Raw genomic sequence first — 27,372 nt, 5'->3', positions numbered from 1 at the left:
TTACCTACATCTTACCTATCTGTTGGTTTATCTGTAACATTTCACAGTGTACGCATGTGAATAAATTTATAGCAAGTCTATATAAAACAGATTCTGCTTCTTATACTGATGGGCCTGCTGATTAAGATCAACCTTCCTACTTAGAACAACTAAAAGAGCAGGATGAAATCATTTTAAAAATAAGTTTTTAAGATATTAAGAAATCTCTAGGCCAAAATCTTGCTCTTAGTATACACCCAATTGATCTCTCTTAGTATAGGAATTTAAAGTACACATCCATACAAAAACCTGCACAATGAGGTTTATAGAAGCTTTAGTCATTATTGCCAGAACTTGGAAGCAATTGAGACATTCTTAAGCAGGTGAATGGATAAATAAACTGCAGTAAACCCTGACAATAGGAAATTATTCAGCATTAAAAATAAATGAGTTATGAAGTTCCCATTCGGCTCAGTGGTAAATAACCTGACAAGTATCTATGAGGACCCAGGTTCAATCCCTGGCTCAGTGGGTTAAGGATTCAGTGTTGCCATGAGCTGTGGTGTAGGTCACAGATGCAGCTGGGATCTGGCATTGCTGTGGCTGTGGCATAGGCTGGCAGCTGTAGCTCCAATTTGACCCCTGTCCTGGGAATTTCCATATGTAATTCTGAGTTGGTCTCACCTGACTGATGTATAATTTGAGACCAGACGTCTTTATTGATATTCCCCAGGCTTTTGACTAAGAACTACTAATTTCAATATTTCATCAAGAGGGGAATGCGAAAAACTATATTAAAGAATGCATATAATATCCTCTGGATTCAAATTTTAAAACAGTAATTGGAGATCAACCTAAATTTGTCTAAAGGTTTATAAGTAACAGTAACTAATGAACTAGTTCCTTGTGGCGATTCTAACAAACACTATAAACTTGGTGGCTTAAAGCAACAAAAATTTATTCTCTCACAGAAGAGAATTATAAGAAATATAATTATACTTCTGGAAGCCAGAAGTATAAAATCATTTTCACTGAGCAAAATCAAGGTATTGATGGGGCTGTGCTCCTTCTGGAGGCTTAGATGAAAGTTTTGTTGCCTCCTCTAGGTTCCGGTGGCTGCTAGCATTGCCTGACTTGTGGTTGAACCATGCCAATCATCCTGGTTTCATTACCCTCTTCTCTTCTGTGTATCAAATTTCTCTCTGCCTCTATTTTATACGGATGATGTGATTGTATTTAGACCCAGCCAGGATAATCTGCCCATATCAATATCCTTAACTTTATTACATCTATAAAGATCCCATTTCAAGTTAACATTTATAACTTCCAGGTATTAAGACCTGATATATTTTAGATGGCAAATATTCAGCCTCCTACAAGTAGTCAAAAAATAGAATTACAGAATTAAAAACCTTATATATACACAAAGTAATGGATACTAAATGTTTACAGAGCAATCCCAGTGTTTCTTTTATACTACTTCATTGGTTGTAGAACCATAGAAATGCCACTCTCTAACATGTTATTAGTGGAAACTGAGTCTAAGAAGGATGAAACTATTCGTAAAAAAGTAGATAGAATCTCCCACATATTCATTAACTGATAATATATTTAATCACATGTATTATAGTTTAAAAACTCTTTGAAAATCAAAACAAGATTCCAGTTTTCATTTATTAATTAACACAATGAGAAATATGGTATTCTATGCTGCCTATGTTTTGGCAAACTGATACTTTCCTAAAGTGCTCACAATATATATTGCTCACAGGATTTTACATAGGCAAAAAACTTTTGAATATATTTTAGCTATACAAATCAAGATAAAAATGCTTTCGAGGGAGTTCCCATTATGTCTCAGTCGTAATGAACCCAATTAGGATTTATGAGGTCGCAGGTTTGATCCGTGGCCTCTCTCAGTGGGTTAAGGATCCAGTGTTGCTGTGAGTTGCAGTGTAGGCCACAGACACAGTTCAGATCTGACACTGATGTGGCTGTGGCATAGGCTGGCGGCTGCAGCTCCAGTTGGACCCCTAGCCTGGAACTTCTATATGCCATGGGTGTGGCCCTAAAAAGATTAAAAAAAAAAAAAAAAAAAAGGCTTTTGAGCCCATGCTAATACTTCTGGAAATATTTCTAAAAGGATATTCTTTTTTTTTTTTTTTTTTTGTCTTTTCTAGGGCCTCACCCTGGCATAGGGAGGTTCCCAGGCTAGGGGTCTAATTGGAGCTGTAGCTGCCGCCCTACGCCAGAGCCACAGCAATGTGGGATCCGAGCCACATCTGCAACCTACACCACAGCTCATGGCAATGCCAGATCCTCAACCCACTGAACTAGGCCAGGGACAGAACCCACAATCACATGGTTCCTAGTTGGATTCGTTAACCACTGAGCCATGAAGAGAACTCCAAGGATTACCTTTAAACACAGAAAATCTATAAGAACACATATACCTTTAATAATAAAACTTTGGAAACAACAAAATGTCTTGCAAATAGAACAGCACTTAGTTATGTTACGGGGTAACCAGTTGATAGAATAAAATACATCTAATGAATGGTTTTAAAAATAATGGAATTATAATAAATGAAATAAGTAAATAGCAATTGTAATAAGATAGTATAATCACTGATTTTTTTAAATCTATTTTTTTATTTTTATAACAAGAACTGTATTTTAAATTTATTTGCTTTTCTATTAATCCATTATTTACTACATAGAATCAAGTTTGAAAGAGATTTTAAAGGTAATTCACTATATCTACTGCCAGACTTCCTTCAGTCTAATTCAGAAGAGATATTTTCTGACTAGGATTTGGGTGTCAGTCGGGATTTTGGCTTTTATTCACTTTTACCAAGGAAACAGATCTATTTTCTTTTTTCTCTCCCCCAGGTGCAAGTAAGGGTTTAATAATAATTTATTTAGATAATTCTCATTTTTCTTTTTTAATACTTTCTTTGGGGAAAAAAGATTACTTTTTATTTAATCCTCTGATGCTTCCTCTAGTATTTGTCTGGCAAAAGAAGTTAGTGTAAATCACAGGTTAAAAGCTACTCCTATATGAGAAATATGTATTAGATGTCAAATAAGAGTTTACTTTGTGTGTGTGTGTGTAGGTGTGAATAGGAGTTAAATAAAGTTTCATCCACATTTATATTCTTTTGCAAGTCACTTATTTTCCCCCACAGGCTCATAGAAACGGGAAATTAAATTACATATTAAAATAGGAAACAAATCTTGTGAACATATTAAAGTACAACTTGAAAAATGAAAAATTATTTTTTCATATTTGTTGGTCATAAAATATTGTTCAACTTTCCTGATATAACCTTGAAATTTGCATGTGTTGTCCCTTAATTTTCACAGAAAATTTCCTTTTTATCAATAGGAAGGAAAAATGTAGAACAGTTCTTTTTTAGTGAGGTACAATTGACAAATAAAATTGTAATTTGTTTAAAGTACATAAAGGTTTGATATACCTGCACACTGTGGGAAAATTCCTACCTTTGAGTTAATTAACACAATTACCATCTCATATATTTAATTATTATTATTTTTTGTGACAACACCTAAGTTCTCTTAGCAAATCCCAGTTGTAAAATATAGTGGTATCAGCTATAGTCATCAGACCTCATCCATCATATACCTGAAAATTTGTACTCTTTTACCAAATTCTATTTCCCACATTCCTCTGCCCCTGGCACGAGTTTGACTTTGTTTTTTAGATTCTACATACAAGTGACACCATGCAGTATTTGTCTTTCTCTGTCTGACTTATTTCACTTAGCCTAAGCCTCTCCATTTTCATTCATGTTCTCATAAATGACAAGATTTCATTCTTTTCTATGGCTGAATAATATTACACATTTTCTTTATCTATTCATCTCACAATGGACACAAGTTGTTTCCAAAACTTGACTATCGTGAGTAATGCCTCAGTAAACATGGGGGTAAAGATGTCTTTTTGAGGTAATGATTTAGTTGCCTTTGGGTATATAACTAGAAGTAGGAATGCTGAATCATATAATAGAACTATTTTCAATTTCATGAGGAGCCTCCATACTGTTTCCCACAGTGGGTATTCCAGTTTACAGCAGTAGTTCGCAAGGATTCCCTTTTCCCCACATCCATCTCAGCATTTATTCGCTTGCCATTTTGAGGAAGGCTATAAGTTTAAGTTGATATCTCATTGTGGTTTTGACTTACCTTTCTATGATTGACCATCTTTTTGTGTACTTATTGGTCATTTTCCTTTGAAGAAGCTTTCCGTCTCTTTCTCTCTTCTTCTGGGATACCTATAACTATACAAATCAGTCAGCTTGATGGTGTCCCATAAGTCCCTTAAACTACCTTCATTATTTTTCATTCTCTTTTCTTTTTGCTTCTCTGAAAGAATGAATTCCTTTGCCTTAATTTCAAGTTCACTGATCCTTTCTTCAACATAGTCTACTGTTATACCCCTATATTGACTTTTTCATTTCAGTTATTGTATTCTTCAGTTCCAATATTTCTGTTTGGTACATTTATTTCTATTTTTTAATCTCAGTTAAAATGATCTATTTGTTTATGCATTGCTCTCCTGATCTCAGTGAGCATCTTTATGACCATTATTTTGAATCCCTTATCAGGTAAATTATTTATTTCCATTTCATATAAGATAGGTTATTGGGTATTTATATCAGTCCTTTGTTTGGCACATATCCCACATTTCCTCATTTTCCTTGACTCTTCCTGTTGCTTTCTGTGAATTAGATAAAATAGACACCTCTCCCAGTCTTGACAGAATAATTTCCTATGTGGGATGAACTGCATCAATCAGCCTGGCCAGAGATCCTGTTGCCTATGAAACTTTTGTGATTGTCCAAGCTGTAATCTTTGGTCTAAGTGGCTCCCTGTAGTTGAAGGTATTCCAAGACCTATTCGTTTGGGGGAGGATCAATCAACACCAGATACAGACTTATAAGAAGCCAGTCCTGGAGGCAGCAGCTAGGAAAATATCTAGGGAGAAACTGGGAGAATGGAAATTTCTGCTTGATTTCTCTGCACTGAGCCCATATGGCTTTTATCTATTTTTTATTAATTTGAAATTATTTCCCATTTTTCACACTTCACTATTTGAATTTAATTGTTGGAAAGAGATGTCAAATCAAAATGAATACCAAGGATTCAGTTTGAAAAAGATGTCTCCTTTTCTTCTTTCCTTCTAATTTAAGGATGAGTCTAGTTCCATATTAGACAAATAATCCTGAATGATATGTGAATAGGAACAGAGGAGACTAGATAACAGCTGTGTCCAAGCATTCACCCTCTAGTTTCTCCAGAGTTTTGGGAAAAAAACTTACGCTTTCATACAGTCAAAGGACTTGAGAAGATTGGTATCTAGAGAAAATTAGTTTAAACTATTGCTTAACAGCTAATATCTACACATGTTTCAAGCCCCTATCTCTATACATGTGTTCGCTTTTAGTTGGCTTGATCTCATTATTGTTTATGGAATTTTTAGTTAGATAAGTTTAACTATCACAGTGCTGGTACACCTTGCAATTCTGTCACCAGTTGTATTTCTTATGAAAAAGAAGTCATATCTCATGTGAGTAGAGCTCATTGCCAATTTCCTTCTTTCTGGATTCTTACAAAATTAATGCTGATTCCATGTGTTTTCAGGGTTCATATTCACTTTATCTGCATTCTTTATCTCCGGTGTTATTTTTAAAATAATATTAAATAGTGGAAATTTGATTATTCTGTTCATTGTTCTTCTTCACCTATCTTGACAACATAAACTTGATCCTCCACCATAACATCCCTTACTTTTAGAGAAAATACTTCACAATCTATAGAGAAAGCTTACAAAGATTCTCTCAATGTAGAAATTGTTTTAGGACTAAAAGAGATCCTCAGACACTATTTTCTATGTCTTTAATATCCTTCATAGCACATGGTTTACTGCTTAAGAGTGATAACTAAATCTCTATGCATGAGATTACATACTAAAATCATAAATTTTTTAAAGTAAAAAAATGGTATTACTTTATTTCTAATGTCAACATGGGAAAAAAACATACAAAAGAACATATGGAAATAATTTTTGTTTGAAGAAAGAGAGACTATGCAGATAACTTTGTGGCCCTCTGAAGCTTTTTAATCAATGTCTTATGGTTATTTTATAAGAACACTTATTTCTATTATTCAGTATTCACAGATTTTAAAATGCTATGACAATGAATATTGTCAATGACTTAGTAAAATAATACTCTTTAGCAAATTCTGGACTAAGATCATTATTCTTGGCCTTCCCTCACCTTGATTTTGGGAATATGGGGGACTCTAATGATCATTCTAATTTTATAATGAATCTCAGAATCTCGTAAAATTCATTTATACTAAAGAATAAATAAAAAAGATTCATTGTTTCTGATTATGTTAAAGGCTTTATATTTTTAAATATTAAATTTGAGGTTCAAAAAGTTAGATTTTCTTATGAGAAATACAAATTTACATACACTGTTTTAGTAAAGTATAGAGGTATGGCTACGTAGCTAGATAGATAAGCTTATAGATAGTTACCATTAAATTTACTTTGATTTTTGAAAGATCTATGAGGGAATTTGACACTTATTAATTTGTTTTTCTTTTATTCATACTTTAAGTAAAAGATTTGCATTGTTAGAAAGGTAGATGGTTATTCCTAATTAAAAACACAAATACAGTAATTACAGTTTATATGCTATTATCCTGAATCTACACTGGATGAGTTTAAACAGCCAAACAGCCATTAATTTTACTGTTCAAAGAAATGCTCATAATCTTTTTAAAATGTCATATAAAATATTCATTTCTAAATGCCCTACGGTGATTTCTGAATTTATTTAAAGTGGGCTGTTGATAGCTCTTTTTATAAATAAGCAATTACACTGAATATATCATGGCCCATCACATTATACATTCTATAATTTCATGGATGAAAGGCCTACAGCTGATCTGCATAAATGCACTGCATATCTCAGCAGGTGAAGGGTTTGATTACACAGGATAATCAGTGTTATTATTTATAGTAACTATTTATGTCTGTTATTTATTAAATCTCTACAAATCAGGTCTCTATTTCTCCAGGAGATACATTCAAGGAATGTTTGTAGTAGGATAGAGACCTTTTGAATATTTTATAGAATAGCCTGAATATGGCCTTTTACATCTGAATTCCCAGTTTCAATTGCTTTTAAGCTAGTCAAAATTAGATTTTGAATAACATTGGCTTCCAAAGCATTTTGAAACCTAAGTGTGCTCTTATACATTCAAAAGTAAGAAGAATTTTCAAATTTAGTAGATTCATCTAATTTTGATGAGCTCAAATTTGTTACTGATGGAAACGCCACATCTACTTGTTATAAAGTTACATTTCTTTGTCCACTTCTTTTAACTTATTCATTTAATAATATTTATGGGGACAGGAAATGTGCTGTTCACCAAGGATATGATGTTAAAGAGAGAAAAAAAGCTTCTTTTTTCATGTCATTTATTTAATTACAGTAGTTTTGAATGTATGGAGGGAAAGTTACAATGAGAACATACAATAATGGGACCTAATCTAGTATACATTGTGAAGGAGATCTGAAAATATAGATAAAGACTATTCGATGTCCTGGAGGTGAAGTGGGAATGTGTGTGACTGCTGGAGGTGGAGGGAAGGTTAGGGGATCAGATCATTGCAAAAAGGAGGAACAAAATGTGAAAATCTCCAAAAGCCATAACGTAGTTGAATTTTCTCTCTCTCTCTCTCTCATTCTGTGTGTGTGTGGTGTGTGCATGTGCATGTGTGTGTGTGTGCATCTCTTTGCCCTGGCAGTCTGGGTACTTACAAATGTATAAGGTATAATGCATTCAACTTTAACGCATTGTTTTGTCTATAAGAAGTAAGTGATACACTCTCCCAAAGCAAACAATCAGAACTTAGAAATTCAATGGAGAACTTTAAGCAAAGCACTCTAAAAAGCAAAGGCCAATATCAGCATCAGTCTGAGGAACAAGATTTGATAACCATTTCCACAGTAAACTTGAGACTCTGAAGGACACCGGTAACACACTCTACCTCTATTCCCCAACCCCAACCCAGCCACCTTTGGGGTTGAAACAGCTTCAGTTTAAACCATCAGATGTCCCAAAGTTCAAAAACAAGCATATATATAAAGATCTCTTACTATAGAGGAAAATAAGGCACCCTGAGTGAAATTTATCAGAAAAAGAACAGATTTAAGATTTCAAGAACATCAGAAAATGAAGTCACCAGTTTAGAAACATGACCAAACTATGGATTAAATGTTTGGTATATTAAAAGTTAAATGAAATAAACTAATCACTTAGTCAAAGCAAAACAGTACAATTAAGCAGATTACTTGGCAGACCTAGAACATACCATAATATCATAAAATGAAAATATATAGACTTAAAATAAAAATAAAACCTTACAGAATGGTGATAAGGAGTTAGAAAATAGGAAAAAGATGGTAAAATGTACATAAAGTGAACTGAAACTTTTTATTATTTGTTTAATTGGGCTCCTCTAAGGAAGAAATAGAGTGAGGAGAAAAAAAGGCAATATCTGGAGTTTATTTCTGAGAACTCTCTAGACCTGTATTTATAGATAGAGAAAATTAGATGTATACTGAACAGAAAAACATTTAGATTGAGCAACATTTTAGTTAAGAAAGTACACCAAAGCAAAAGGAATATATTTAAAATAATGAGAAAGAGAAAGAAATGAAACGACCTTGAAGGAATGACATTCTGACAGTAATCTTTACAACATCAAAAATAGAACCATGAGATAAAATTACACTTTCTTTAAAATTTTGAGAGAAAGTAACATTTGATCTAGAATTCTCTATTTAATAAAAACAAAAATATTTTAGGAACAAAAGTAAATTAAGGATATTTTGAAATAAATACATATAGAAAGATCTTAGCAAGTACTCACTGAAAGAATACCGAAAAATGCTCTTCGGATATAAATATAAATCATCCTAGATGAGAATACTAAAATACAAGAAAAATATTATGGAGTTGCTGTTGTGGCTCAGTGGTTAACGAATCTGACTAGGAACCACGGGGTTGCAGGTTCGATCCCTGGCCTTGCTCAGTGGGTTGAGGATCCGGCTTTGCTGTGGTGTAGGTTGCAGATGTGGTTCAGATCTGGTGTTGCTGTGGCGCTGGTGTGGGCCAGTGGCTTCAGCTCCGACTGCACCCCTAGCCTGGGAACCTCCATACGCCGCAGATAAGGCCCTAGAAAAAAAAAGACAAAAAAAAAGGAAAAATATTATGAAAATAAACTGAATAAAATTATGTGGACATAAGCAAACTACACAAAACAATAATCAAACTAATGTCTATACAGAACTAAAGAAAAGCCAACTACAAAACAATAAAATAAAACTATGTAAATATGGAAAGAAGTAATTGGAATTAGAAATGTTCTAAGCTTGTCATATTGCTAAGAAAGTTATTTAAGATAACCATTTTATTTTTAAAATGGTCACTATAATTTTCAAAGGTACCATTAAAATTAGAAAATTAGTACATTATTTGTAGGAGATTATGTAGGAAGCTCCCATTGTGACTCAGTGGTAATGAGCCTGACTAGTATCCACGAGGATGTGGGTTTGATCCCTGACCTCACTCAGTAGGTTAAGGATCTGGCACTCTGTGAGCTGTCCTATAGGTCACAGATGTGGCTCACATCCTGTGTTGCTGTAGCTGTGGCATAGGCCAGCAGCTATAGCTTCAATTCAACCTCTAGCCAGGGAATTTGCATATGCTACAGGTGAGGCACTAAAGAAAAAGCAAATGAAAAAAGAAAATTAGACTATAAAATTTCTGAATGAGAAAATAAATTATAATAAAATGCTCCTAGGAGCTCCCATCATGGCTCAGCAGAAACAAATCTGACTAGCATCCATGAAGACACAGGTTTGATCCCTGGCTTCACTCAGTGGGTTAAGGATCTGGCATTGCCATGAGCTGCAGTGCAAGATGAAGTCTGGACCTCACATTGCTATGGCGGTGGCATAGGCCAGTGGCTTCCGCTCTGATTCAGCCCCTAGCCTGGGAACCTCCACATGCCACAGGTATGGCCCTAAAAAATAAATAAATAAAAATAACAAGTAAACTAATAAATAAAATGCCCCTAAATCAATCTTGAAGAGGCAATGGAAGGGTGGGAAAAGATACACAAAGGAAGCCAAAAAGTAAGGTAACAGAAAATGTAAATTGACTGTTACATAACACAAATTGTTTAAATGCATTGGTTTAAAGTCAGAGATTGTCAGATCTTTAAAATTGATCTCTATACTCTTTGATAGAGGCCTAAACATAAAAACATGAAATTGTGTAAAGTAAAATGAAGAAAATAGATATATTAAGAAATTCTATCCAAGTGGAAAACAGAGCCTGTCACTACATAATAACAACATCTTTGACCTATTAGTACATATAACATCTCTAAACTAGTAATCATATAATAAAATGGCCTCAAAATATATTGAGAAGAAAAATATATTGTGATTCTATATCCTATTTCTTAGAATTACAGGGGAAAATTTTAAATCTACTATATATTATGAGATATCAGTGCTTATTTATGGTTGTTCTAAGATAAAAATTATTGAAGATATATAAGACTAGACAACGTGGTTGAATTACCTCCATTCAATAAAAATACATAAAACCAAGCAACCAAAAATTTGTAAATAAACATTGTATTTAGCCCTTTATGGTCAAAGAAGCCATAAATCATATAAAATAGCAAATAAAACAAATTAAAAAAATTAAGTAGGATGCCAATAAAAATGGACAGAAAAAACTCCATATGTTTGAAAATTAGCAACACACAGATAACCACATAGTGAATAAGAAATCACAACCAAAATCACATTTTACTTTGAATTTTAATGAAAACACAATGTATAAAAATGAACTAAGTGAAAGTATTTCTTCAAATAGATGTTTCTAGTGTTAAATGCTCGTATTTGAGAAAAGTTACTGTTTCTAAAAACTAATGATTTAAGTTTTCAACTTAAAAAGTTAGAAAAAGAATGAAATCAAACCAAAATGCAAAATGAAGAAAGAAAGTACAAGAAAAAAAGCAAATTCACACACCAAAAAAGAACGACAAAGCCAAAAGTAAGTTTTTTAACAAAGAATACTAAAATGGAATTTTGGGGAAGGCTATGAGAGAGAGAGAGAGAGGCAAGATATTGGGAGGAGAGGGAGGGAGAGACTAATAAATTATATTAGAAATTAAATAGGATGAAATTATAAATATGATACCCATTAAAAAGTTAATAAGGTAATTTATGTCAATAAATTTGAAAACAGATTTCACGGACAAAATCTAAGAAATATAATTTAAAACTGAAAAAATATAAAAATTAAGTTGAATTTACCATTCTTTCCCAGAAAGAAAATAAAAGTCGAAACTGTTTTACAATTTCCAACAATTCTGAAGGAATTTCATAGCCAAGTTACACAAACTTTTCTAGCAAATACTCTCCAAGCCATTCTATGAAGACACCAAAACCATTCAAGTACAGTCAAGAATGGAAAATTACAGCTCAGAATTACTACGAACTTTATACTAAATCATAAATAAAATATTAGCAATCCAAATCCAGAAATTGTAAAAGAAAAAAAGTGAGAGTATAAGTTATTATGCTCAGATCTGTATATTATTTAATTTCAGAAAATCCAGATATAATTAACATTTACCAATTAAAGGAGAAAAACAAGATGCTATGACAATGCAATGGATAAAATTCCATACCCACATATGGTACAAACTGTTAGATTAACAAACATTTGTATCTTCTAAAAGTTGTTTCGAAAACCTATGCATCACTGTTCATGTTTAAATTAGATATGTTCCCTTTAAAAGAGGGAGCCAAACATGGGAGTGCACAACTACCACCATGTATCGACATTTTAATGAAGGTCTTAACTAGTTCAATAAGATCAGGGAAAGAGATAATGAAGGACTGAAAATGAGGAAAAAATTAATATATAAATAACGCATAATAACACAAAAAAGAGAGTATAGAAAGAATGAATCTAAGTCTCTTGGTACAGTTTACTCAGAAGATAGATTTCAATGAAGCCTGAATAAAGTGAAAGGGGAATATAATATACTGTCAATATTCTCTTGCAAAGCTACTATGAGAGAGAATAAGAAGAGATGGGAAAGTGGTTAGACTCAAGTGTTAACGGGGATTTTGTGTTCTCATTGTTCATGCCGGCTTTGTTTTGTTTTGTTTTGAGACTTGAGCATGTTTGTATGCTAAGAGGGAAAAGCTTGACAGATTACCAGCTAGTTTGTAGCCAAGTACACTAGGCTAGGACTCAGAACTAAATGATTTTTAGGATAGTGCACTTTCTACTATGTTGCCTTGCTTTCTCTTATTAGTCACTGTAGACTCCTGTCTGTTGACACAATTCTTCACATTTTTTAACATTAAATCTTAATCAGTCAATCACTACTGAAAGTCAAATAAACTTGGGTCACTCTAGCTAATTATTAAAATAAAACAATTTTCAGTATTTCACATCTTTTCATTGAGTATATGGGAATCTGATAATAATTTCTCATTTTACAGAAAATATAAAAATTTTATGTTGAACTACTGGGTTAGTTTACAACCTTAAGTGTCTGCCCAGTTACTGTGATCATTACAGGGATTCAACAGAGTTACTCTCATGTTGCCAAATTCTTTTCCACAGATAATTTCATATCAAGAAGTAAAAATCACTTGGGACAGACACAGCTAAATCCACCTGTTGAAATCTTTCATCATAATATGGTTGTAAAACATCCTGCCTTGTCCAAGAGAAATTTCTAGCCCAGCAATAAAGCAGCAGCTCTTAAAAGAATAGAGGTGGTTTGTGGTCCTGGGTGTCCTGCATGTTCACTGCATGCTTCTGGCTGGTTCACATCCTAATATGCACTCAGCTACCATCTGCCCCCAATTTAGTGTTTCAACTAACATTTCTGAGAACTCTAAGATTCTCCAGATGAAACAAAATATTCTGATTATTTTTGTCTCTTTTTTGTTCAGAACAGGCTGTTACTCTCATAGAAAAATATCAAAACACAAATTCAAAGACAAGCTCATTAAAGAAGAAAAGCTTACCAAAGGTAAGAGGCGATACTGAGTGTTGTGAACCTAGAATTCTGTATTCTTCATGAATGAAAGAAAAATCATTTTCAGCTCAGTGGAAATGAATCTGATAGTGTCCTTGAGGATGCGGATTTCATCCCTGGCCCCACTCAGTGGGTTAAAGACCTGGCATTGCTGTGAGCTGTGGTACAGATTGCAGACAAGGCTCAGATATTGTGTTGCTGTGGCTGTGGCATAGGCCAGCAGGTGCAGCTCCAATTTGACCTCTACCCTGAGAACTTCCACATGCTGCACATGTAGCCCTTTAAAAAAAAAGTCTGAAGAGCAGAAGACTAGAAAAGAATACATACTATGAAGACAATAAGCAAAAAATTCTGCCATTATATTAAAGTGGATTTTCAAACATAAAGAAATTATGGGATGAAGAGACATTACTTAATTACAAAATTAATGATAATTTTTGATAAAATGATAAAGTCATCAATAAGATATAACAATCTTATAAAGACTGAAAAATACATGAGGCAAAAAACTGACAGAAATGAAAAGAGGCAAAGAAAATTTCAAAATTATTATTGAGGATATCAACATCTTTCTCTCAATAACGTGTAGAATCACCAGACTGAAAATCAGCAGGATATAGAATAAAACCACCAAACAATGGAATCTAAATGACATGTATAGAATACTTCTCCCAAACAGCAGAATACACATTCTTCTCAAGTTCACATAGAACATTCGTCAATACAGATCATATCCAAACTTTTAAAACAATAGACTAATAACAAAATCATACAAAGCTTACTTTATGACCATAGTGAAATTAAATGAATTAAACTGGAAACCAAAACAGAATGAAAATCTCCACTTGAAAATTAAACACAATTCTAAATAATCCATATCATAGACTGAATTGTGTCCCCCCGAAATTCATATATTGAAACCCTAATCCCAGTATCTCAGAATGTAATACTTTTTAGAGATAGAGTTTTAAAGGGGCAATTAAGTTAAAACGAGGCCCTTTGGAGTGTGCCCTAACTCGGTGTCACTGGTATCCTTATAAGAGATTAGAATTTAAAGAGACATCAGGGGTGCCCTTTCACAGAAGGGAAAACCACATGAAGAGATGGCAAGAGGGTGGCCATCTATGAGCCAAGGAGGGGAGCCTCAGAGAAAACTGGCCCTGCTTGGCATCTGGATCTTGGATTTCCAGCTTCCAGAACTATGAGAAAATAAATTTCTGCCGTTTAAGCCATCCAGTCTGTGGCATTTTGTTAGGATGGCCCTAGAAAACTAACGTAATCTTTTTTTGTTATTATTATTATTATTAATTATTATTATTATTATTATTAATTCAGTCTTAAACAGCATATCTAAAGGAAAATTTAAAATATAAGTTAAACTGAATAAAAATGCAAATGCAACACTATTTGTGGGGTTTAGGTAAATCGTAGTTAAGAGAAAACTTACAGTACTAAATGTTGATACTAGAAAAGAAAAATTATCTCAAAACAATAACCTAAGTTTCTATTTTAAGAAGCCAGAGAAATAAGATCAAAATATACCCAAAGCAAGCAGAAAAAAGAAAATAATAAAGAGCAGAAATCAAAGCAATTTAAAACAAACAAAAATCAAAAGAGAGAATCTTTGAAACCAAAAACTGGTTCTTTGAAATAATAAAATTGGTGAATTCCTAGTAACTGACAAAGAAGGTCTTTAATATACTTAACAACATGCTTTTCAAACTATCTTTGTTCTTGCATATTAAAACACTGAACTTTAATAAAACTTCAATCTTTGTTTGTAGGCTTCAGTGGATTATTCTAGAACACAAAGTCTAGAGCCCATCTTATTTTTCTCCATGAACCTGGGGAGTGTGGATGGAGGATTATAAGGGAGAGAAAAATGAAACCGAGTTAATTGCTCACATTTTATCACTTGAATGCCCTCCTGCATTTAGGAAAAGATGGGCCTGTAACTTCTCTTTAACTTGTCTAATTTAATTGTAGATGTAGGATCACACCTTCTCTCTTTTCTCCCTTGAAGTATGAGCAGACAGATGTGTGGAATGTTCACAGAATATTTATGCCAGTTTGCCAGGTAAACTCCTGTGTGACAGGTGCTTCAAGGGAAGTGGCTACAGTGACTTTAGAATCCATGCATTCACTGTCCACTCTCTGTTCCTCACAGCCCTGCCCAGGCCATCACACTCAGGGCAAATTCATCTTTCCTTCTTATAGTTTCTAGTAAAAGTTGAAGGCTGGGGACTTACACTAAAAAACATGTTATTTCTCCACTGCATTTCAGAATGTGGAAAAGATCTTAAATATATAATCTGCTAACTTAGGCTACAGGCTTGAGATATCAGAAAAGAGTCTTTTGTAGCTCCTCGTGGAGTTTTTCATTTCCTCTGTTCTAATTTTTGATATAATAGCAGGATCTTTGTTTGTTTTTGTCTTGAACAGAATGGCTTATTATGGGTCAAACAAGGATGGGGATTTCCACACTGTGCATTTAAAATGGTATTGAGAACAAGAACCTTTAGAACATATTTAACTAGATAGATGCGTGCCTTTGTAGCTTCTAGGGCAGGGTCCAGAGGCATAGTGGTTTGCATACGTGAAAATTGGAGCTTAAATGAGAATTTCAGCTCTAAACACTTTTAGTTGATATTACAAATAAGCAAATAGGAAAAACATGCCTTTAGCACCTCTTCCCACATTCTCAAAAATCCTCCTGCAAATATTATCCAAATAACCAGAATGCTTTCATAAACATGCCTGCATGTACACGTTTAAAATATCTCAATGCTTTTAAATCTGAAAATAATGATTACACAGAAAAACTTTAATTATTAGAGTTACTGTTTACATCCTTAACCATTAGCAATATAAACATTTTATATAATATCCATGCAGCTAGATAGCAAATAACGACTTGTGGCTAAAAGCCTCTACTCAACATAACTTTGATTACAAAGCTATCATTTGACTAGTACCTATACAAAATATTTAGTTATTTTTTTTAATCTAACAATTCCTGGGGTAAAGTGATTCCACGAAGTCATAGTCACAGGACAAAACTTTCTTCCTCTTCTTTGTGTATTACCCTTTAGTATAATGTTATGGCTGTCAAAATTGACATGAAAACCAGTCCAGGAAGTTGTCCACTGAAATCTGTCTGAGACTATCCCAGACTCACTTTTGACTAGTCTAATCAATTGATGTTCTTAGAATTTATACTTGGCTCTATAACACTATATCCAGGTGCATAGCAGAAAGAATTCTATCTATACCAGCAGCAAAAGAAAATGCAAAGAGAATAGCTGACATAATTTTGGGTGCCAATAACCATAAAATCAACTTGAAGCTATAAATATCTTGTACAAGCTACATTTTCCACATATTGTTGCTTTTCTGATTCCTAAGCAAGAGGAAAGAATACAATATTATTTATTTTTGTAACCAAACTTTGTGATCTTTTCTCATCAGGATGAAGAAAACAAATAAGAACATAAAATAATGGACATTATTTAAGACTCAGAATATTATTTTTCATTCAGGAACGCATTATATGTATTCTAGTAATTAGCATTATCTGGTCCTTTCAATTCTAATGTTTTTCCTAACTCCTGAGGTCATTATTATAGTCAATTAAACTGAGGATACCTACCCTGGACTATGTTTCCCACTTGTTATCTACAGTCCAGATCATTTATCATCAATATATTCAGAAGCTGCATGCCATTGCAAACCAGAGTATTTTTGTAAATATAGATGATAGATAGATATGTATATATGTATACATATTTTATTTGACATAAGCAAATTAAATTTTTAAGTTTTCAGATTTTTCTTAGATTATTTTTTATTTAAAATTTCTATAAGTAGCGTATACTCTAAAAGTCTCTTGAAAATGTTTTCCTATATAAGAAAATCAATTAAAGATTTATTATTAACTCTTTTCCAGATTTGATTTTGGAGTAAATATGAGTAAGACCATTGCTTTGCCATCAGAGAGTTACGCATATTGTAAGTGGCAGAACCTTAAAGGACAACTTTAAAGAAAATGGGCTAAGTGCTATGATAAAGGCATGATCCTGGAACTAAGCAAGTAAACACATTCCTACCTAGGCTTTCCTGAGTAAAGAATGTGGGGAGACTGAGTTCAGCTGGTGAGAATCAGTAATTAATCAGTCAAGGGATGGCAGACGGTTTTCAGACAGAAGAAGCATTGTAAAAGTATAGTTGTGTTTCTATTGCTGATGTAAACCAACCAACCAACCAACCAACCAAACAACCCCCCTCCAAAACCCCACAAACTTGTTGCCTTAAAACAAATTTATTCTCTTAAAGTTTTGGAGGTCAGAAATCTAAAAGCAGTTTCTTTGGTCTAAAGTCAAGATGCCTGGTGGGCTATCTCCTTCTGGGTCCTCTGAGGAAAGAATTCTTTGCCTCAAGTCATTTTCAGCTTTTAGAGGCCATCTGTATTCCTTGGTTTGTGGCCACTTCCTCTATCTTAAAAATACGTCACTTCAATTTCTGCATTCATCATCATGTCATCACACTAAATTTCCCTCTATCTGAATTTTCCTAGACTGTTGTGATTACACAAGGGCACACATTAATGCAGGATAATTTCCCCATCCCAACATCCTTAACTTAATCACACCTGCGAAGTCTTTTTTGCCGTATAAGGTACCATTTACAATTTGCTGGGATTAGGGTATAGACACATTTGGGAGCCATTATTCAGCTTACCACATATAGTTTGGCAGATGTACACACAGAAGATTCCAGATTACTAGAAAAGATGACAGTTTGGGATGTAGTTGATTAATCTGAAGAGGTGGTTAGACTAGATGAATTATTCTCATAATGAGAGTCAGTAACTACTACAAGTTCAGAGATAAATGTCATTGAGTTGTGGGAGGAGCACAGCAAGAAGACATGAGAATCATAGGAAAATTGTCTTTTTAAAAAAGTCTTCACCTTCATAACGGACACAATATATACACACTTTGTATCTTTTGAATTGCATTGATAAGTTAGCTGTACAGTTATCCACTCACATATTAAACTTCAGTGCTTCCTGTGTTTATCTTTTTGGATTTGAGGTATGCATTTAATTAAGAAGGGTCAATTGGACTTAAAACATAAATGATGTTCCTGTCAAATGAAGGCTAAATTATATCATGGCCAGCTGAACAAAGAAACATTCACATAGGAAAATGGATTTAGAGGGCTGAGTCATCACATGGCCTACAGTCTGTGTTATATAGGCATACTGAGCTCAATAAAAACACCGCAGTTACTTGGATCATTTAATTTTGCATGTTTACTCTGAGTAGCTATTTCGTTTAAGAAACACACCTTCATCTGTCACATTAAATTAATACATTTACTTTTAATTTCCTTAATTTTATTCATCTGTTTTGAATAAGGCTGTATAAAAGATATAAGGATAAGAATGCCATACATTGGAGTTCCCGTTGTGGCTCAGCAGTTAATGAGCCCGACTAGCATCCATGAGGACAGAGGTTCAATCCCTGGCCTCGCTCAGTGGGTTAAGGATCCAGCGTTGCTGTGGGCTGTGGTGTATGGCTCAGATCCCGTGTTGTTATGGCTCTGGTGTGGGCTGGTGGCTACAGCTCCAATTCAACCCCTAGCCTGGGAACCTCCATATATTGATGTATGTTTGTACCCTTCTATAATTTTTAATAAAATAATTAGTCACCATTTGGTCCTTACAAGATTTTAGTATTTTAAAAGTAAGATATTTAAGTTTGAGAACATTGATACTATGAAATGCTTATCTTAGCAAAAAGAAAGAGATCAAAAAAATAATCTGTTTCCATTTTAAGAATCTAGGAAAATAAAATCAAAATATACTCAAAGCAAGTAGAGGTCAAAGAAAATATAGAAGAAAGTAAGAATTGAGAATAAAGTCCAAAACCTGACTCGTCTTGATTTCCAGTTTCATTACTTAGAATTGCTAAGATCTTGGGCAAGCTACTTCACCTCTCTATGCCTCAATTTTCCCATCTGCAAAAAAGAGTAAATGATAGTGCATATGTCACAAGACTGTTTTGAGAATTAAAAGTTCTCAGAAACATAAGAAACGTAGAAATGAAATGAAAAGTGCTTAGGACAGTGCCCAACACATAATAAGCTGGATCAAGATAGGCTGATCATATGTTTCAGTTTGTCTAGAAGAGTCTAAATTTTGAATTTATTATGAGTTTTTCATTTAACAGTATAATAGTAATGTTAACATTTGCATCAAAATAAGCCATTTTTTCTATGGTTTCATCTAAGAGTCTAAAAGATATATATAATAAATTGAATTTTATTCGTACATGTGGAAGAAAAGTGGTTATCCACCTCTGTTTTGTTTTTGGTGAAAAGTAACTAATATTTCCCTGTCAATAACAGCATAGGGTGTGCTCCCTGATAAAATGAAAAATTGGTCAACACTGCATCTGCAAGCTCAGTCAGTATGCCAGTTGGATGTGTCATGGGCCATAACAAACCTTAGGAGATGTAGTAAACTGCTAGACTTCAAGTAGGAGAGATCAATAAGGAACATTAAAAATCATAGGCTGGCTATAATAAGATACATGTGGGAAAAAAATACTGGACATTCTATCTTAAAACATGTAAAATGTAGTACAAACTTTCTTGCCATCATGGTATTATCATGAACATAGACTGAAAAATTCTTAACAAATTGTAAGTACACCAAAGCAAGCATAGCATGAAATTTTGAACATTATGTTCAAAGCTTACAAGTTTGGTTTAACAGTTTTTAAATAAATTAATGTATTATCATTGAATGATTATTATAATTATTTTAATAGCTGAAGACTAATGTTTGTCAAAATTCAATAATCATAATAAAATCAGTTATATGTCTAGGAATAGGATGAAATTCCTTAATGTTGCAAAGCTATTCACAAAATTGCATGTAGAATACTCATTGAAAGCATTCAGGAAACTAGACAAAGCTGTTTGATGTCATTATTCTCTTCAGCATTATACCAAATGCTGAGAATTAGTATATTAATGGCAAGATACTAATAGCAAGGAAGGCAAATAAAACTAAAGTGGAATAAGGGTATTATGTGAATATATGATTATTTATGTAGAAAAAACAAAGTAAATAACATAAATTATAAAGGATTAGGAAGTTTTAGCAAATTTCAAAGCTATGAGATACAAAATCAAAGTACAAAAATCAATTCCATTTATACACAGTTGTCTCAATGAGGTAGAACAAATTTGTAAAAATAATATAGAACAGCATAAAAACTTTTAACTCTCATCTCTACCCTAAATTATTTATGGACCCAAATCGATTCCAATTAAAGCCTCCACAGAATATTTCTCTTTCTCTTTCTCTGTTCTTCTGGCATATGAAACTTAAAGGGATGATTCTATACTGATATGGATGAACAGCCAAATTCTCCTAAAGAAGAATGACATGGCAGTGGGGTGGGTAGAATCTGCCCTTCCAGTTATCAAGAATTTTTTAAGGCTATAATTAATAATACAATATGGTATTGATACAAATAGAAAAATCAAGCAAAGGAACAGTCTTACAAACATACAGCCAATGGATTTATAACACTGTTTCACTCAAGATCTGTAGAAAAGAATAGACTTTTTACAAATCCTGCTAGCACAATTAGCTACCTCTACAGAGAAAATATAAATATTGGTCTCCTGACTGACATCTATACATATGTATGACTGAAAGGTAAAAATAAAAGTATTTTAGATGACAATATAGGATAATACCTTCATGAATTTAAATAAAGAAGAATTTACTAAGCCCAACATCATTGATTATTTCAACTACAGTAAGTATCAACTACCACAGAGTAAAAAGAGAAGCCCCATACTGGGAGAAAATATATACAGGACATGAACGTGATCAGTGTAAGGATCCAGAATGAGTGAATATCTCCAATGAATCAGGTGAAAATATGCACTGTGATAAAAATGAGAAAACATGAAAACAAACACTTCACATAATACGAAACCCAAATAGCCAATAAAGCTGTGGGAAGATTTTTAATTGGATTATAATCAGGAACATGCCAATTCGTAACATGATGCACCATTTTGTGCTCACTGGACTGGCAGACAGGAAGAGTCTGGCAACATCAAATGTTGAGAATACGAGAAATGGGAACATTTAGGTGCTACTGTTGGAAATGGAAATTGGCGGGCCACTTTAGGAAAGATGTGGCCATACAGAACATTTAAAAATGTTCAGAATCTGTGATCCTAGAATTCCACTGCTGTACCTGTGCACCAGGAGACAAGTGGAAAAATATTCTCAGTAGTATATATAATAGCAAATAGTCAAAAGCAACCAAGTCAAAATTAGTATGAAAAATATGTTATGATAAAGTCAAATTAGAAAAATAGATATCCATGCATGCAATTCTGAAGATGAATACTGGGGACATAATGATTAGGGAAGAAAGAAAATTGCAGCAGAATTTGCACTGCAGAATTCCCTTCTTTACAATTCACAACAAAGTGGTATTTTGCTCAGAAATACAAATTTTTGTGGTTAAAGCATGTTAAAAAAAAAGGGAAATGACAGACATAATATTTGGTTTATTTGTAAGGGAAGGGATGAAAGGGTAAGGACACATGGGGAACTACAGCGGTGTGGCCATCACTTTTGTTGGCTGTGACTTTTGTCTTTAACATTTACCTCCCTACTATGTACATGTGTTCAGTCTACCGTTATTCTTTATATCTTAAAACACATAGCTTAAAATGTTACTTTGACTCTACTTCCTATTTAATAAATTTTAAAGATATTTATTCTTCAATATCTATTTTAAACTTTAAAGAAATATATTGTACTATTCAATAGGCTGCCCTGGAGAGATGTGCTTTTGTGATTTCTCATCTGTTAGGATTGTTAGATGTGTGAATCTCATTTGACTTTTGCAGACCTCCATGGAGTTCAGAGCATATCCAAGGCATTGTGTTTAACAATGTCAAACAATTAAAAAAAATCCTCACAGATAAGGTTGTTCTTTCATTTAGTCATTTATTCAACTGTCAAGTATGTACTATTTTTAAGTCCTTTCTGTATGTTAAGAAGGAGGAAGGCTACTGCCCTCTCACTATAATTTTAGTAGCAGAGATAAGATTAAAGACAGCTCTTTTGCAAGACAGTAGGAGCAGAGAGCTGCCCCAGGAGCAGAAGTGCAGGTGCTATAAGAGTGGAGAGGAGGAAGAATGATCACTGGACGAATCAAGCAGCTGTTTCAATACCACTGCTGCTGGGGAACTTTGTATGCAAATGTCTAGGGTTGGGATCGAGAAGTTGGAAGAACATTTCAGGAAGGAAATTGTAATGTCACAATAAGGAAATGAGTGGAAGTGAGGCTTCTTTTAAACAACAGCTGTCTGATTCTCTGTGGTGAAGCAAAATCCTGTCTGAGACAGATGGGGTGGTGTCCATCATTTCATCTGTGAGTTTAATTTAAATTGACATTCTGATCCCATCTAACTATGCAGGCTTCCAGAATGTGTTATTATAGGTTCAGGCACAAAGCATGCTGCCTACTGTATCAATAGGGACAAGATGATAAAAATGTGCATGTGTGCATGTGTCTGCTTGCGCACACATATGTGTTTCTGTGCGTGGTGAGTGAAAAATATGGAAGTATGCAGAAATATGGAATCAGAGTAGGACCCCCTTACAGTAAGTAAATTAAAAATGCAGCAAAGAGTGTTCACTACACTGGGCTAAGCAATATTCTATTGTTCTAGTCGTTCCTTTGGGGAGAACAAGCACTACCTTCAAGAATCATGTCTAAGTAGTTGATTCCTTGACATAATGATCAGATCCTAAACATTTGTCCAATTTCTAGATTGTCATTTCAAATTTTCTGCTGGACATCTCCCAGTAGTTTGCCAATAACGGTTCATACCACACATGCTTAAATGAAAATTCATCTGCCTTTTTATTTGATACCCCCACTCTTTTTAAAATTAATGCTTGTGACATTTTATGAGTTGTTCATTCTTCAAACCTACAGAGATTTCTGTGGGGACTCCTTTTCACTCAGGATCAGATGCTAAATTATGCAGTTGGGCACCATAAAGTATTTTTAATTCATACTGAACTTGGCATTTTCATTATCTTTGCATGGGTCATGTTCTCATGACTTTTCATTTATGTAGTTTCCCATTTTCCTATACCTTCTCACTTCGCATCCAATCACCTTTATATCTCCCTTATGTACTTGTCTAAAAAGTAAACCCAATTATATTTTACTCCTGCAGAAAACTATTAATAGTCTACTTTTCTCAAGGTAAAGGCCCAGCCTTTCCCCTAATACTCAAGGCCATCCAACTATGGTCAATTCTAACATTTCTTTTGTCAGGTTTCTCTTTTCTAGGACAATTTAGTAATTGTCCATACATTGCCTTTTCTGATTCTGTTCATTTCTTTCTATGTGGAATTCCATCATTCCATATTTATCTGTCAAAGTTCTATTCAACTTCTGACCTACATTATTTATAAAAGGATTTTAATTCACTTAGCCATAGATTCTCTATCTCTTTAAAATGTTTTTAGTATGTCTTATTAGCCAATTACCTATTTTCAACCTTTTCATATTTGTACTTATCTTTTTCTTGTACTAAATTATAAGCACCTATGGTCACAAACTCTGTCATTAGTACCATAAAAAAATCATTACAGAATCTACGTATATCAGGCACAAGATGAAACACGGGGGTTGAAAAGATTAAATAAGACACAGGTTAAATAAGACTGTCACAAATGTGTGGCATCAATATTATATGTATTACCTCAGCAGAAAGTCTTAGATGTAAATGTATACATAAGCTATTTTGCTTATTTTATTTTTATTTATTTGTTTATCAGCTGCCCCACAGCATATGGAGCTCCAAGGCCAGGGATCAGCTCAAGCCAAAGCCAAGTACCAAGCTGTAGCTGTGGCAACACCAGATTGGATCCTTAACTCATTGTGCCAGTAAGGGATTGAGCCTGTGTCCCAGCACTCCCAGGACACTGCTGATCCACTGCACCATGGCGGGAGCTCCACTATTTTGCTTATTTTAAATTTATAGTAGTATCAGTGAAGCCATGATACCATCTTCTGGTCTATGATTAAAAATATTTAAATCTTTCTTCAAGATATTTCAATATTCTTTTTTTACTTTTCTTTGCTTTTCTCTCTCTCACCTCCAACACATACCAATTCAGATCTTTGTTATTAGATATAATGTTTAATATTACTTGTATAGCACAATCCTGAGGAAAACCTGTAATAATAGCTCATCTATCTATGCTAATTAAAGAGGTAAAATTATTATCTAACAACAGGTATGGAATTTAAGGGATAGGATCCAGAATAAGACTCTAGCCTACCATTTTTAGAGTAGGACGTAATTTTGGTTCTTTGAAAATTTTTGCATGTGTAGGAATAGAGATGAACAGGCGGTTACAGAAATGAAAGTCATGTGAAAGGAGGAACTCTTTGCTGCTTATGCTGAAGAGATGTTTATGCGCTGCTGTGATTGGTCATGCTGCCTAAGAAGGCAGTTTCATAAGAAGATGTCAAGGTCTTGTTTTAAAGAGCCCTGCTCTGGTCAAGTTAAAGCAGGTTATCATGGCAGCTCAAACAGTATGGGCAAAGAACATGAGAGTTTTCCACTGATTTCACTCTTAGGAACATGCTTCTAACACAAGTAGGGCATATACTTCTGCTTTTAATTCCAATTACAATAAGTCACTTGACTTGCTTGCACCATCTCTACTGATATCTTCTGTTCCTAACTACTGGGTTCCCTTAAGCCTCTTGCAGAGAGAAGACAATGTTGTTTCCTCTGCTTTTCTCTGTTATCCCTGAAATTAGCACACATATATATGTTAAAAACATGTATGGGTTTTTATTGCTACTGGTTATTGAGAAAAAAAGTAACAGGTAATGCAAAGAGCAAATATTTGTCTATACTGAAAGGCAAAAATAGGTTTTTCAACTTCATTAATATATGAGCCCTTTCAGAATATATATATATGTGTATATATATGTACATATATTGCCAAAGGCTCTTTACTTCCAAGAGTTATTAACTTTTATAATACTACTTAAAAGAGTAAAAATAAAACTTGTAGCTCTGAAACTCTATTAAACCACATTTTCAAATAAAATACTAAAACTTCCCATTAAACCAATAAATTTTAAGTTAACAACATAATTTAATATGACATATATTTTAGGATTTTTTTTAAAGAAAACACAATTACCAATGAATTTTAAATTATGAAATGGTATTTTTTTCAATTTTCTATTTTGAGCATACTGGAATATTATTTGAACTATAATTACATCATTGACACTTTTTTGGCCTTTAAAAAACTAATAGTTTAAACTATCAGAGAATTATTTTGAAGATCCAATGAATTCAATTGGATTCAATAAAATATAAATAAACTTTGCCATGTGAAATCCTTTATCATATATTACCATAATTGTATAAAAGGTAAATCTAACATCACATCTGCTAGTGAAATGATTATGATATTAAAAGCTACAGTACAGGTCTATTGAGTTCTTCAGAGTTCAAAGCCCATGTGCTATTTGATGACTTAATTTCCCTCACTACTCGTCCTATGTAAATTACTATAAAAGCTTTATTTACACAGCTTGCAATGAGGTAATTTGTCCTTTACTTGATGCCAAAGCAAATGTAAACTCTAGAACTGCAGTAAAGCAGCAGAACATGGTCATAGGTTGACAATGCACACAATCTGTGATATGCTTATATATATTTTAAGACTACCAAAATAAGTTCGGATAATTCAATAATATTCATAAAACTAACAAGTAAATCTTTAGGAACAATAAGTGTAGTGATTCTTTCTTTCATACCCACCACTTGGCAATTTCTAATTTTCCTAGTCCTATTAAGGTAAAAAAAAATATATATATATACATACATAAATGCTAAGTCATTTAAGATTCTCCATATTCAAATGTCATTTATAACTCAAGTTAGAGCCAAACTTAAATAAGAGCTTTACTGTTTTACACAGGAAATATCTACTTAGGTCATTTCCCAATGGTCACACAATCCAAAGTAAATGAATATATCTTACATATTTGAAGAAAAGATTGGTTTGGGGGAAAAAAATGAAGCATAAGTCTTGTAGAATATTTGGAATTATTTGTTAGTAACAAAAAATTCATCCATCCAGAAAGGTTTCTAGAATATCTATCATGTGGCTTGCACTGGGACAATTTTGTTACTAGGTAGCTTTATCTATTTTGATTTCAATTCTCTGGAAATGTCAACATAAGAAGTAAGCAGGTAGGGCTCTACATTCTATAATTATATTTATGCTATATTTTTGAGGCAGGAGATAGATGGGTCTCTGGCTGAGCAACTAGAATCTGTCCACTGTGGACAGATACTTCAAGATAAAGATTATGGCAGGAGAAAGGAGGAGCTGAGTCCTACTTGGATAAAAGACAAAGAGGCCGGATATTTCTCATTCTTGAGGTCAAAGAAACCTCCTGAACTACACATGCACAGAAAGGTTCCTGGGGATCAGAGAAGGGAAGGGCACCAGACCATACTACTTCTTGTCAACTTCCCAGAAACCCTTGCACTAGAATCTATCTTGTCTAAGAGATGCACACACAGAGTGGAGGGGCCCTGAGCCAGGCCAAATATGGACTTGAGATGAGACAAAGAAAGATAATAGGCCAGAGGAAGCCCAGAAAGACTGCCTTCATACAAGGGATTTAAACTACTTCCAAAGCACATGTTACTCCCTTGCTCTCTTTCTATCTGTCCATCTCTCTCTCTGCACTGCCCCTGACCTCGAGTCCACCTGTGCTTTCTCCACACCTATCTTGTCTTTATTCTCTCAATACACACATTTTTGCCTCCCTACTCTTGTCTCTTTGCTGAATTTTTCTCTAAAGGGACAGGATTGGGGATCTATATCAAGTCTACTGGCCCTTGTGGTCTAGTGGTTAAGGTTCAGCACTCTCACTCCACAACCACATATATATATATATGTTAAAAAGTCTTTAAATATATATTTTATAAAATAGCTAATTTCAATAAATTAAAAAACAAATATAGGATATTTGCTCTATAAATATTCAATACATGATTTGTTAATAATGATGTATGAATGAAACTACATAGGTTTT

At 33.7% G+C, this 27,372-nt stretch overlaps 1 long non-coding RNA gene across 1 annotated transcript in view; it reads right to left on the bottom strand.

The window, feature by feature from the left end:
* Positions 1 to 27,372, bottom strand: part of LOC106508831 (uncharacterized) — a 1,163,285-nt gene that overhangs the window by 264,055 nt on the left and 871,858 nt on the right. The gene's annotated exons all lie outside the window — the stretch shown is intronic.

This window comes from Sus scrofa, chromosome 1 (assembly GCF_054392235.1).
Source record: "Sus scrofa isolate SSC_HxYL_T2T_F1_AM1 chromosome 1, Sscrofa_HxYL_maternal_Yorkshire_Landrace_v2.0, whole genome shotgun sequence".
In the NCBI taxonomy this organism is placed as follows: Eukaryota; Metazoa; Chordata; class Mammalia; order Artiodactyla; family Suidae; genus Sus; species Sus scrofa.
This window is presented reverse-complemented; position numbering and strand designations above follow the sequence as displayed.